The sequence below is a fragment of the Nelumbo lutea genome, chromosome 6 (genome assembly GCF_056320005.1).
Source record: "Nelumbo lutea isolate HS-2025 chromosome 6, American lotus-T2T, whole genome shotgun sequence".
In the NCBI taxonomy this organism is placed as follows: Eukaryota; Viridiplantae; Streptophyta; class Magnoliopsida; order Proteales; family Nelumbonaceae; genus Nelumbo; species Nelumbo lutea.
Genome location: NC_142689.1, coordinates 53,281,326 through 53,293,514, shown reverse-complemented (window position 1 = coordinate 53,293,514; position 12,189 = coordinate 53,281,326). Strand labels below are relative to the sequence as shown.

General features: G+C 37.3%; 1 long non-coding RNA gene across 1 annotated transcript; it reads left to right on the top strand.

The window, feature by feature from the left end:
• The first annotated feature begins 1 nt into the window (after nucleotide 1).
• LOC148848921 (uncharacterized) lies at nucleotides 2-3,183 on the top strand. The gene is made up of 2 exons (XR_016100972.1): nucleotides 2-305; nucleotides 2,333-3,183. It is a non-coding gene; the product is annotated as an uncharacterized LOC148848921 (long non-coding RNA).
• Nucleotides 3,184-12,189: the final 9,006 nt, after the last annotated feature.

Below are 12,189 nucleotides of genomic sequence, written 5' to 3'. Positions count from 1 at the left end.
CGATTCTGGCTTCGTCTCTGTCTCTGTCTCTGTCTTTATCTCCAATTCCAACTCTATCTCTGTCTCTTTCTCCATCTCCAACTTCCATTCCATTTTCCGTCTCCCTCTCCTCCCCCTCTCTATCTCTCTTTCCTTTCATCGTTCTTTGATCCCCAACCAAACGCAGACCCCCTCCCTGTTCTTTGACTTCTTTGTTGGCCAAGTACAACTCACACCTAGAAGCTCATTCCTCTCAAGCGATCCAAAATGAAGAGTGATCGAAATCTTTTAATTTGTTGCATTATCTAAGGCTGAAATCCTGATAGGTAAGCTCCATTACTACTACACCTTCCATTCATCTCACTACAATAGTCATTTCTGTTTGTAATTGGTTAGTTGATGTTTAGAATGAGAATTTTGTTATGTTGATCAAATGGATGTGCAAGTGGTGATTCAAAAACAATTAGGTCGAGATTTCACTGGCATTAAAACAGAGAAAGAAGGGGATGGCGATGAAGACATGAGATTTTTCTAAAACGGTGGCATTGGAGACAACTAACTAGTAACTACTACTGCAATAAATTCGAAACTGTTGTTGGAAAAAGGTTTAGGGGTTGGGCACTAATGGACGCCTATGAAGCCACAAGGATGTTTTCCCAAGAATGCCATGGGACTTCTCATTCAAGATCACGGAGAGGGCATTATCCATCTAACCTTTCTACTTGAGGCCCTATTCCACTATGTGGTCCTCAAGACACGAAAGGAATTGGGACTTTTGTCAAACACCCCATTGATGCCATCATCTTCGTTCTCTCCAGCAACTGCTGCTTTTGCTGTAATGGTGGGGATTGGTGGCTGCTTTGGTTTAATTTCATCAATGATTGTGGAAAAAGAATAGGGGGTGGTGGAGATTAAAAGAGACTATGAGGGAAAATTTTAGTGAAATTTTGAGGCAATTTTTAATGGTTTTTATGCACTAAAATCAGAGATCAAATGAGTTTTATTTTGAAAATTTGAACAATAGTGGAGGATAAATTTGGCATTTTATTGTTCTCCGTTAGTGCTTAAGGACGATGTCAAGTGTCCCTCACCTTGATTGTCAATGGACAATAGCTTCAATGTGCGTGGAAAGCGTCAACCTCATGTAGTGTCTCATCCATTCACGCAAAGTCCAAGTGATCAGTATGTCATATGCAACATTTGCTGCTGCCCCAAAATATTCTCTCCTCTTTTGCAATGTTCAGTTGTAGCAAGCAAGAAGCAACTGTGCTTGATTTCTTCACTGCAATGTATCTCCCTTTGTATCTTTGTGTCTCTATCATTATCTTCCCTTAATTACTCTATTTTGTTCTAAAATGCAAGACCATTTTTTTTATGAATTCAACCATCTCAACTGGGTTCTAAAATGCAAGGAAGAATAAGGGTGGTAAAACTAGTGGGAGTGGTGGTGATGGTAAAATCAAACAACCTTTTGAGAAAAGAAAGAAAAGTAAGAAAAACTTTCAAACCCGATCACAAATCCCAACTACTGTAGCCATAAAAGGTTAACTCTCATCTCAACCTTATCCACAAATCACATCTACAACAACCATGGAAGCTAAACAATCATCTCAACATGTTTTGGTATTATATTATGCTCTTTTTATGCTATGTTGTCATGGTTTTGTTACATTTTAGTTTTTTTTTTTTTTCTTACAATCTTGTTTAATAGGGATTACATGGTATTAATGCAAACATGAACAATTTTCTTAATCTTAATAAACTCTTAACCATATATCCATCACATGCTATAAATACCAACACACCTAATATGGGAATTTCAACTATGACAGGGTTGTTACATGAAAGTTTTGAACAATTTCTATGAAATTTGTTGTATTTCAATCATACTCCATTTGTGATTCAAATTCCATGCTTCATTGCAGGTTTCAATAGTTTCAAGTATAGGAACAATTGACAGTGATAATCAGATGAGTCAGGGATCTAACATGGATGTGCCACACTAGTTTTTTGGCCCATATCAAAATCAATAGTGATCCCAAGATGTAAGAAAAATGAAGAGGAATACCATTTCTTGTTCATCAACCAGTTATATAGGAGGACTAAAATCACTTTGGTTATTTTGAAGTTTTATTAAATTCAGTTTAATTTTTAACTATTTCTAATATAATTATATGCATGTAAATTTACAATTTTTTGGTTGTTTCTTATATGCATACCAACTGTTTTAAGCATTAGTAGTGGAAGGATGTCTTGGTTTACATGGTATATGAAGTCATGCTTGAGAGTTCATTTTTATGACTCCTTTGTTTGTTTTTTTTTTTTTTTTTTTTTTTTTTTTTTTGCAATTCAGGTATCCGAATGGGATTTTGGCGTGTTCTTTGGTCTTAAAGGTGTGGAAAAGCCAAACCCTTCAATCTATGAGAATGTGCACCAGGTGTTCTTTGTAGATAGCTTTGCAAGAGGATTACATGCCAACAAAGAGCATAGGAATGCATGCATTGTTGCTTCCTATAACTGATATTTGTTTTTGTTGTTAGTTAATAATTGCATGTTCTTGGCATTCTCATGAGTTTGCATTCTACCTGTGGCTATGGGGTTATTTAAGAATGCACCACTGAACGAGGAAATTGGTTTGACATGTGATTTAGACGTCATTAGTGATTGTATGGGAGTTTGTTTTATGTTTTAATTGTTGTCATTTGGTTGGCAGGATACATCATTCCCTGCTACCATGAAGTATGAGGTTTGATTATCAAACAATATTTCAACTGTGCGATTCACCATGATGTCACTAGGGACCTATCATAAGGGTGTTGCTGCGTCTTTTGTCATATTTCTAAGTGCTTCTGCCACTGCAGTGCTTCATTGGTTGCAAGCCCTTACATTCACAAATTCAGATGGCAACCTGGTTCCGACAGTTTTGAGGTTGAAATGATGTCGTAGTTGGATATATATATATATACCAAGAGCAATCAAGTTTATTGATGTTAGGCCACCAAAAACCAACAGGCCTTTTGTGACGTTCAAAGCAAACAGAAGTTGACACCCCAAAAAGCAACCCATGAATCAACATTTAAGAATCTATGAGAGTCCATTTTTTGTTGATTTTGCTAAAAGAGTTTGTTGACATTAGTTTTTAAATGAGCTTATTGAGTCTTTTTATTTCAAGTAGGAGCAGTTACAAGATTATAGTGGACCAAATGGTGCCTTGTGGTGTTTATATTTCATCATTTTATATCACAAATGTGACAAATAATTAACAAGGAGCTTTACCCATCACCAAAGAAATCTAACCCATCTCTTGCAAATACAATCAAGTAAACATTTCACAATTCTATTTTGGCACCTGGGGCCTGCCTTTTGCATTTCTATTGATTGACATGAAAAATGGACCGGGTAAGATTCCTACCCTGAAGATAACATGGTTTCCAACTGAAATGTTGATACCTTCATTAAAAAAGAAAAAAAAAATCCAGGGTCGGGATGTTCCAAGTGAAATGTTTTTTGCCATGTTTACTAAAATAACTTTTCTACCAACACTAAGATTGCTAGTAGCGCATATATAACATACATATATAACATATATAACACCAAGACTACCACCATCACATGAGTGTTGATAAGAGGGTATGTTAATGATTAGATAATACAACAACAAAACAACTTCTCTATCAAAATTCATTGATAGATGCGTAAGGACCCCAATTAGAAACTAATTCTTATACATATATACCGAAAGAAACTCTACCATGAATACAATGATTATAACTCGCATGGTCTTCAACTCCTCGACAAGTGATTGTTGAAAGGACCTCAAATCTTCGAATGATAACAAACATCTACCCAAAGCCTCCAATTCCTCCATGCAGGTTTCTATAGTTTGACTATGATTCATTGAAGAAGTAGCTTCATCGGACAAATTTAATTCAGTACATCTAACAGTCTTCTTAATCAATGCACACCTATAATACAAAATTATTATAATACATACAATATTGTCGAGACACAAGTAAAACAGTCTATTTGGGTTGAAAAATGTCTTTAAAACCCGAATCACACATTTTCTTCCACAATAACAATATTTTGCTTCATACTTCAGATTTTTATAAGATGTATACTTAGATGTAGATTGTTGAGTACTCATCCCCGTATCAATAATAAATGGATGGGAGATCCATCATATGGATGGCTGAACCTTGTAGGAATGTTGGGCGAAATTTCAAAAATTTCTTTCTCTCCCATCTAGGAATCGTATTCCCTAATTTAGAAAATTGCATTTTTAAGGTTCGTTATTGAATCAAAACCATACCAGATTTGAAACCAAAAAGGAAGTGAGGGATATTCCTGATACGAAGTAATAGTAACTCCAAATGTAGGTGTTCATGCCCAAGAGAAGACCAAAACCGCCTCCATTGAAGATGACACAGTGTACGGTGAAGCAGGATCAGTAGGATGGTTCTTTAGCAAGAACCTAAATTCTTCAATAAGAATTGAACAAGAGCTGGTGAGCACGACTTCACATTGTTTCTTCTAGTAAGAAACAATATCAAGAACCTTTCTTGATCAGTTCCATAGGTGGAAATCAAACTGGGTATGGGCAGCAAGAACTGGGGAGAATTCTACAAGTTGTTGAGTGTGTATAAACTGAGGAATTCACCCCCTATTTATAGCCTTCTTTGGATCACTCCAAATCCAATTAGGAGAAAGTTTCTTGATCCAAATTTGATATTTGTATCTGGACTCTTAAATGGATAAGACTTATCTTATCCTTCAGCTAATCCTAATCAGGTTATAAATCAGATTTTGCCCCCTTTTAATTAACAGACTTAAGCCCAGTTTGAAATTGTATTTAGGCCTATTAAGTCACATTGCTCACTTACCCTTTAATCTACTGGCTAACTTGGCTCTCTTTGCATGGCGTGGGACCCTAACATGGACATACACATCAGCCACATAGGTTCAGCCCAACCTCTCTTACAAGGCCTGGCTGAATTCATTGTAGGACACAGTGAACCCTTGAGTCCATCACCATGGGCTCTTAATGGGCCCAACATTTACACTAAATGGTCATTGGGTCCAGCCACCTTATGAAAATTCAAGGATTGTGAGCAAATGCAAGATTAGCCCATTAGGTATTACCCTCAATGGTCTTACACTTAACCTCTCAGTCCTTAAGTATATCTTTATATAAATATATTTTGCAAAACAAATTTCAAACACATTTGAAATCAATTTCCGGTAGTTTAGGTTTCCATAAAAGGAAGTGCATTCCCCAATCATTCACTTTGTCCGACAAAAGGGCTAATCCTATTATTATGATCACCTACTCAGATGAATTCTTGGACTGTCCCAACATACCCAGGTTTTGACCCCCTCTAAGGATCTCATTGATTGGCATATCAAAGACAGCCCAATCCGACACATAGTGCAGTACCATAATCGAGTCTAGGGGTCAGGTGTCACATTCAAGTTTTGCCCATCTATATCTAAGGTCTAGGGCAATACTAGAACTTGGTCCGGTTTAAAGTTTCAAGAAAACCCACACTGCATGTACCTCGGGTCTCACCTTGACAACTGAGACAAGTCACCACAACCAACTTGGCGGCACATCAGTGTTAGCCTTGGCAAGATAAATCTCCCTAGATCTATCCAACGGCCGTGAAGATTATAAACTAACACGAGTCTCATAAGTGTCCAATTTAAGGGTATTACATAGAAACACACCAAATCACATGAATCAATTATGCACTTTTGTTCATTTCCAATAAATCACAATAAGTACATCAATCTGATTGGAGCTAAGGGCATACACTGTCTAACAGCTCCCACTTGCACTCAGGTCCAATCGGGTACAAGTCAAAGTCTCATACTTTCCACGTGTTTCTCAAGCACTTTCTGTGTCAGTGGCTTAGTCAATGGGTCTGCCACATTCTTCGCTGGTGTTACCTTTTAATATCGATCTCTCATAGATCCAGTGTTGTTACACAACAGTGGAATAGGTGATGTGCTAAATTCCAAATTCTAGAATGAATACCTTCATTCATTAGGCAGACTCACTTACGGCAATATGCTCAGCTTGGGTTATGGAATCTACTATTCTTACTACACAGGACCCAATCGTGAAGATGAAACTAGATGTAGACATTCTATCATCTAGGTCTGACTGGAATTTGACATCAATATACCCAATGATCTATTGTGAACTACCATCGAATACCAGACAAAACTTTTTGAACTTTGAAAGTATCTTAGTATGTTTTTATAGTTGTCTAGTGCTCCTGACCTAGGTTAGATTGAAACCTACTTACCACACTCACTACCTGAGCAATGTTAGGCCGAGTGCATAGACAAAAGTTTTTGAACTTGGAAAGTATCTTAGTATGTTTTTATAGTTGTCCAGTGCTCCTGACTTGGGTTAGATTGAAACCTACTTACCACACTCACTACTTTAGCAATGTCAGGCCGAATGTATAGCATGGCATACATGATGCTCCTTACGGTTGAGGCATAAGGAACCTCTCTCATGCCCTTAATCTCTTCTGAAGTCTTGAGAGACATACCTTTGGAGAGAGTGACTCTGTGCCTGAAAGGAACATTTCCTTTCTTGGAGTCCTCCATACTTTATCTTTTAGCAATATTGTCAATGTAAGTGGATTGGGATAATCGTATTATCCTCTTCGATCTATTTCCATATTGTCAAAGACCCAAGATGTAAGAGGTTTCTCCAAGATCTTTCATGGAGAATTGGTGCGAAGCCATATTTTCACTGTAGTTAACATTCCTACATCATTTTCAATGAGTAGAATGTCATTTACATACAAAACCAATAACGTAACCTTATCCCCACATTTTCACTGTAGGAATGCGGTTTTGACACCCATTTGCCAAATCTTGTAGTCATGGTATGCTGCTATAGGTAGTAGGATCCTAATGGATTTAAGCATAGCCATGGGCAAAAAGGTTTCCCCATAGTCCATTCCCTCTTTTGGAGTGCACTATTTCCCCACAAGATGAGCCTTGTAGGTTTCAACCTTACCATCGGGGCCCTTCTTCCTCTTATAGATCCATTTGCGACCAATTTTTTTTTTACCTTAGGGGGCGGATCTACTAGAGTCCAGACTCAATTGGTCTCCATTGAGTCAATCTCAGCTCTTATTGCATCTACCCACTTCAAGGAATCTATATCCAACATAACTTCCGTATAAGTCATGGGATCCTCCTCACTGGTCTTGGCTTCCACCAAGTAACTTTCTTGGTCATAGCCATAACGAACTGGAGACCTAGAAACCCGGGTAGATCTTCTAGGTTGGTTATTTTTTGGAGCTCGTGGGACATCTCCCACTACCCTTGGGCTCTCCTCATCAAGAACAACTTGATGAAGATTACTTAGGGTGTAATATTTCTCTAGAAAGTAGTCATTTTGACTGCAAAACACATTTTGCTCTTTTGGATCATAGAATAGGTAACCTATAGAGCCTTTAGGATAACCTACAAATAGGTAACGGTTGGTCTTGGATTCCAATTTGTCAGCACTATTCTTTTAACATGTATTGGACAATCCAAATCTTTAGTTCATAGCTCATATGGAGTCTTAGGAATGGATTTGGTTGGAACCCAATTCAGCACGTAAATCGCAATCTCTAATGTGAAACCCTAAAAGGATATGGGTAACTCTGAATGGACGAGAAGTGAATGGACCACATTTAATAGAGTCTATTTTTTCCTCTCTGACACACTATTTAATTGTGGTGTAGCAGGAGGAGCCAGTTGCGGTACAATCTCATTTTCCTTTAAGTAGTCCATGAATTCGTCGGAGAGATATTCGCCTTGTCGATCTGATCGAAGGGCTTTAATATTTCTCCCCAATAGTTTCTTAACCTCTTGTCTGAATTCTTTGAACTTTTCAAATGATTTAGACTTGTGTCTCATTAGGTACACGTAACCATACCGTGAAAAATCATCGGTAAATGTTATAAAATAAACGTGTTGGCTACATGCCCTAAAATTCACGGGACTACATACATCGGTATGTATATGGTCAAGAGTGCCTGTAGATCTTTCACGCTTTCCCATAAATGGCTTTTTCGTCATCTTACCCTAAAGGTAAGGTTCACAGGTTGGAATATCTTCTATAGTTAGAAAATCCAAATGACCATCCTTTACCAACCTTGTGATATAATCGATATTAATGTAGCCAAGTCGGTAATGCCACAGACACGTAGGACTAATTGTATCACGAGTTCTCTTCTTAGGGATTATTTATGATGTAGTTTCGGTTATGTTTGTTTCTAGAGAATGATAGAGAACATAAAGACCATTTTGAAGTTCTCCGTATGCAAGGAATTTGTTTAATCGCAAGCATAGTTATTATTTTACTTAAAACACTCGATTGTATGCTCATATTCAATAATCGGTTTCAGTTCATTTTCATCATCATTTTAATAGGCCAATTAGCCATCATTCTTTGTCGAAGATCATTCCTAACCCCCTTCATCATGGCATTTGGCATCCCTAATCACTCTTCCCGTCATTTTAAATTAGAACCATAGGTCATTTAGTCCTCGCTCGTTTAATAGGTTTCATTAATTATTTAGTTTTGTCATTTTTCCATCTGTATTCTCGGATTGTTAATTTATCAAGAACTTTTCTTGCATCCATCCTTTTTTTGGCACTGTAGTGGGAATCATTTTTTGGCATTTATTTTTCTACACCCCCATGTCCTATTAGATAACTCATGCATGATGAATTTGATAAGTTTCTTTTGATTCAACTTTCTTAATTTCCTTGCTTTCGGTTCCAATTTTTCTTTACTTAATGCAAGAATATTGTTTGTCTCCTAGATACTTGTTTCATTTCTATTCATTCTTTTATTTAGTGTTTGAAATTATTTATTTTTTATTAGTTTTGAAGTCCCAAAATTATTAAATGTTCCTTGGAAATTGGTGAAGTAGAGGTCGGTTTAACCGGGCGTGTGTGGGGTGCCTAACACCTTCCCACACCATACCTTGGCCCCTGGACCCTAATAAGAAAACAAAACGTTTTTCTTAAAAAATCTTAGGTTTTCATAAATTCCCAATTCCAAAAATTTAGGTGGCGACTCTAAACTCCATACCCTCAACCCGTCCCCCCCTCCAGGTTGGGTAGCCACAGGGAGGAAGCTAAACTACAAAAGCAGTTAAGCCCATATAGCATTTATGTTGAAAAATAGCCTAATGCAATTTTAACTCATCAAAACAAGGTTTTACAGGGTGGGCTGAATTGCATCTTGCAATGGGCCATCAAACCCCTGGCCCATGATCGAATTTTAGGACTGAGAATAGACCCTATTGTACCACAGGTTCGGTCCAACTAGTTTGAACCAATCTGGGTCAAATCGGCCTAGGGTTTGGTGTCCATTTCAAGATCCAATTCAAGAAGATGATCTGAAATTAATTACAACTGATTAAAGACAATTAAGAATTATCAATAACCATCAATAGAGGGTTGTTTGTGTGGTTGCAAACCTACAAGAAAAAAGTTAGTCGTAAATTGCAGTTCGATATCTGCAAATCACAGATAGCAGAATTCGTTTCTACAAAAACTTCTTCTCCTCCACGCGCTTCCAACAGGTCTTCCAATGTAAAAGAAATAGAAAACCTAATTTTCTATTAATTACATCAGAATAAATCCTATACATTTCGTCTAAAAAAAATTATTTACAAACTAAGTTGAATAGAATAGAACAATAGGGTGCGCAAATCTTGGCGCCAATAAAGATTTCGATCTCCACCATACAAACAACCCAAAAATCAAGAAATAAAGATAGAACAATTCTAAAATTATTTCAAACAAATAAAGAATTAATTTGCATATCATACACCCATAATCTGAGAACCAATTTCTCAAAAAAAAGAAACTTGTGCAAATCGGGTAGAACAGTTTCTGCCCATTTGCGTAGGTTCAACTTTGGTCCAAATTTGGTTCAAGACTTGAACTTGGCTCTGATACCACTAAAGGGAAGGGAGATCCATCATATGGATGGCCAAACCATGCATGGTGGCTGGGTGAAATTTCAATTTTTTTTCTCCCTTCTAGGAATCTTATTCCCTAATTTAGAAAAATTGTATTTTTTTAAGGTTCATTCTTGAAACAAATCGGACCAAATCTGTAACAAAGATTAAGGGATATACCTGATACAGAATCAACAGTAGTTCCCAATGTAGGTGTTCACGCCCAAAGAGTTCACCCAATCCATCTTCCACTGAAGATGGCACAATTTAGGGTGAGGCAAGATTAGCAAAAGAGATTCTTCAGTAAGAACCCCAATTCTTCAGCAAGAATCACGTAGGAATGTGAGCACAACTTCAAGATTATTTCTTTCAGCAAGAAACAATATCAAAATTCAATCTTGATCACTTCCAAGAATTGGAGATCGAACAGGGTAGGGGCGGCAAGAGTAGAGGGAGAAAAACTGTAGAAGAAGGATTCAACTACTGTGGAATTCGCCCCCTTATTTATAACCCTTTTAGGATCAGCTTCCTAATCCAATTATGAAGGAGTTTTTTTATCCAAATCTATATTTGGATTTGGACTCTTAAGTGGATAAGACTTATTTTATCCTTTTGCTGATCCTAATCAGATTATAAACCAGATTCGCCCCTTTTTAAATAATCCAATTAAACATAGTTTGAAATGGGCTTTAGGCCCATTAAGTCTTTTGGCTCACTTCCCTTTTAATTTTTGGCTAGCTTGGATCTTTTGTATGGCATGGGACCCTAACATTGATCTTCACAAAAGTCATATGGGCTTAGCCTAGCCTCTGTTATAAGGCCTAGTAGAATTCACTACTAAAGATAGTGAACCCTTGAGCTCATCAGTATGGGCTCTTACTAGGCCGAACATTTACACTAAATGGTCCCTGGGTCCGGCCACCTTATGAAGGCCTAGGGACTATGGACTTAAGTGAGATTAGGCCATAAGGTAAAAGCCCTAAATGGTCTTATACTTAACCTCTCAGCCCATAATGATCAAACACTCCCCGACAAGAGAGGACATTTTCCTCGGCTGCAAGGTGCAGTGTTGCACTCTCTTCTAACATGGATCCCGGGAATTAAAACTTTTTTGTAAACATTTTGTGAAACCATAATATATATGTATACCTCTATATAAATATATTTTGCAAAAATAAATCTCAACAAGTTTAAAATCAACTACCGGTAGTTTAGGTTTCCATCAGAGAGAGTGCATTCCTCGATCATTCATTTTGCCTAACAAAGGGGTTGATTCTGTCACTATGATCACTCAATCAGGTGAAGTCTCAAACTGCCCAACATACCAAGGTTTTGACCCCACTAAGGATCTCACTGATTGGCATATCAAAGACAACAAAATCCAACACCTTGTGCAGTATCATAATTGAGTATAGGGGTTAGGTGTAACTTTCCAATTTTGCCCATCTGTCTCTTGGGTCCAGGGCATAACTAGAAAATGGTCTGGTTCAGGGTTTCAAGCAAACCCACACTACATGTGCTTTAGGTCTCACCCTGGCAGCTGAGATAAACCACCCCAATTGACTTGGCAGCACATTAGTGTCAGCCTTGGTAGGATAAACCTCCTAGGTCTATCCAACAACTGTGAAGATTTTAAACTAGCACGAGTCTCTTAAGTGTCCAGTTGAAGGGTATTACATAGAAACACACCATAATAACACAAATCAAATATGCACTTTATTCATTTACAATAAATGTCAAAAAGTACATCAATTTGATTGGAGCTAAGGGCATACACTATTTAACATTCCTTCATTTATTAACATTTCAATCCTTTCTCTTGAGATGTGACCCAACTGTTTATGCCATAACATCGATGAATTTTCATTAACAATGCAACATTTTACACCAACATTATATGCATACATCGATAAGAGAGATGAAGCATATGTTGTATCAAAATTCAATTTGTATAACCCATCGCATAAGGTTCCGGTACCAACAACATGGGATTGAAAAAAATTAAACTAAAAACACCACTTCCAAAATTAAATTTAAGCCAAGAGCATCCGGTTTTGCAACTAACAAAAGATTTCTCCTCATACTAGGTACATAAATAACATCTTTTAAGTATGTGTTCTCTTACACTACACACATCATCATACTTCGAATTTACTAATTGTGTGATTAAAGCACTACCAATTGCCTTGGCAGAGCCAACAAACTGCTCTTGAACCCT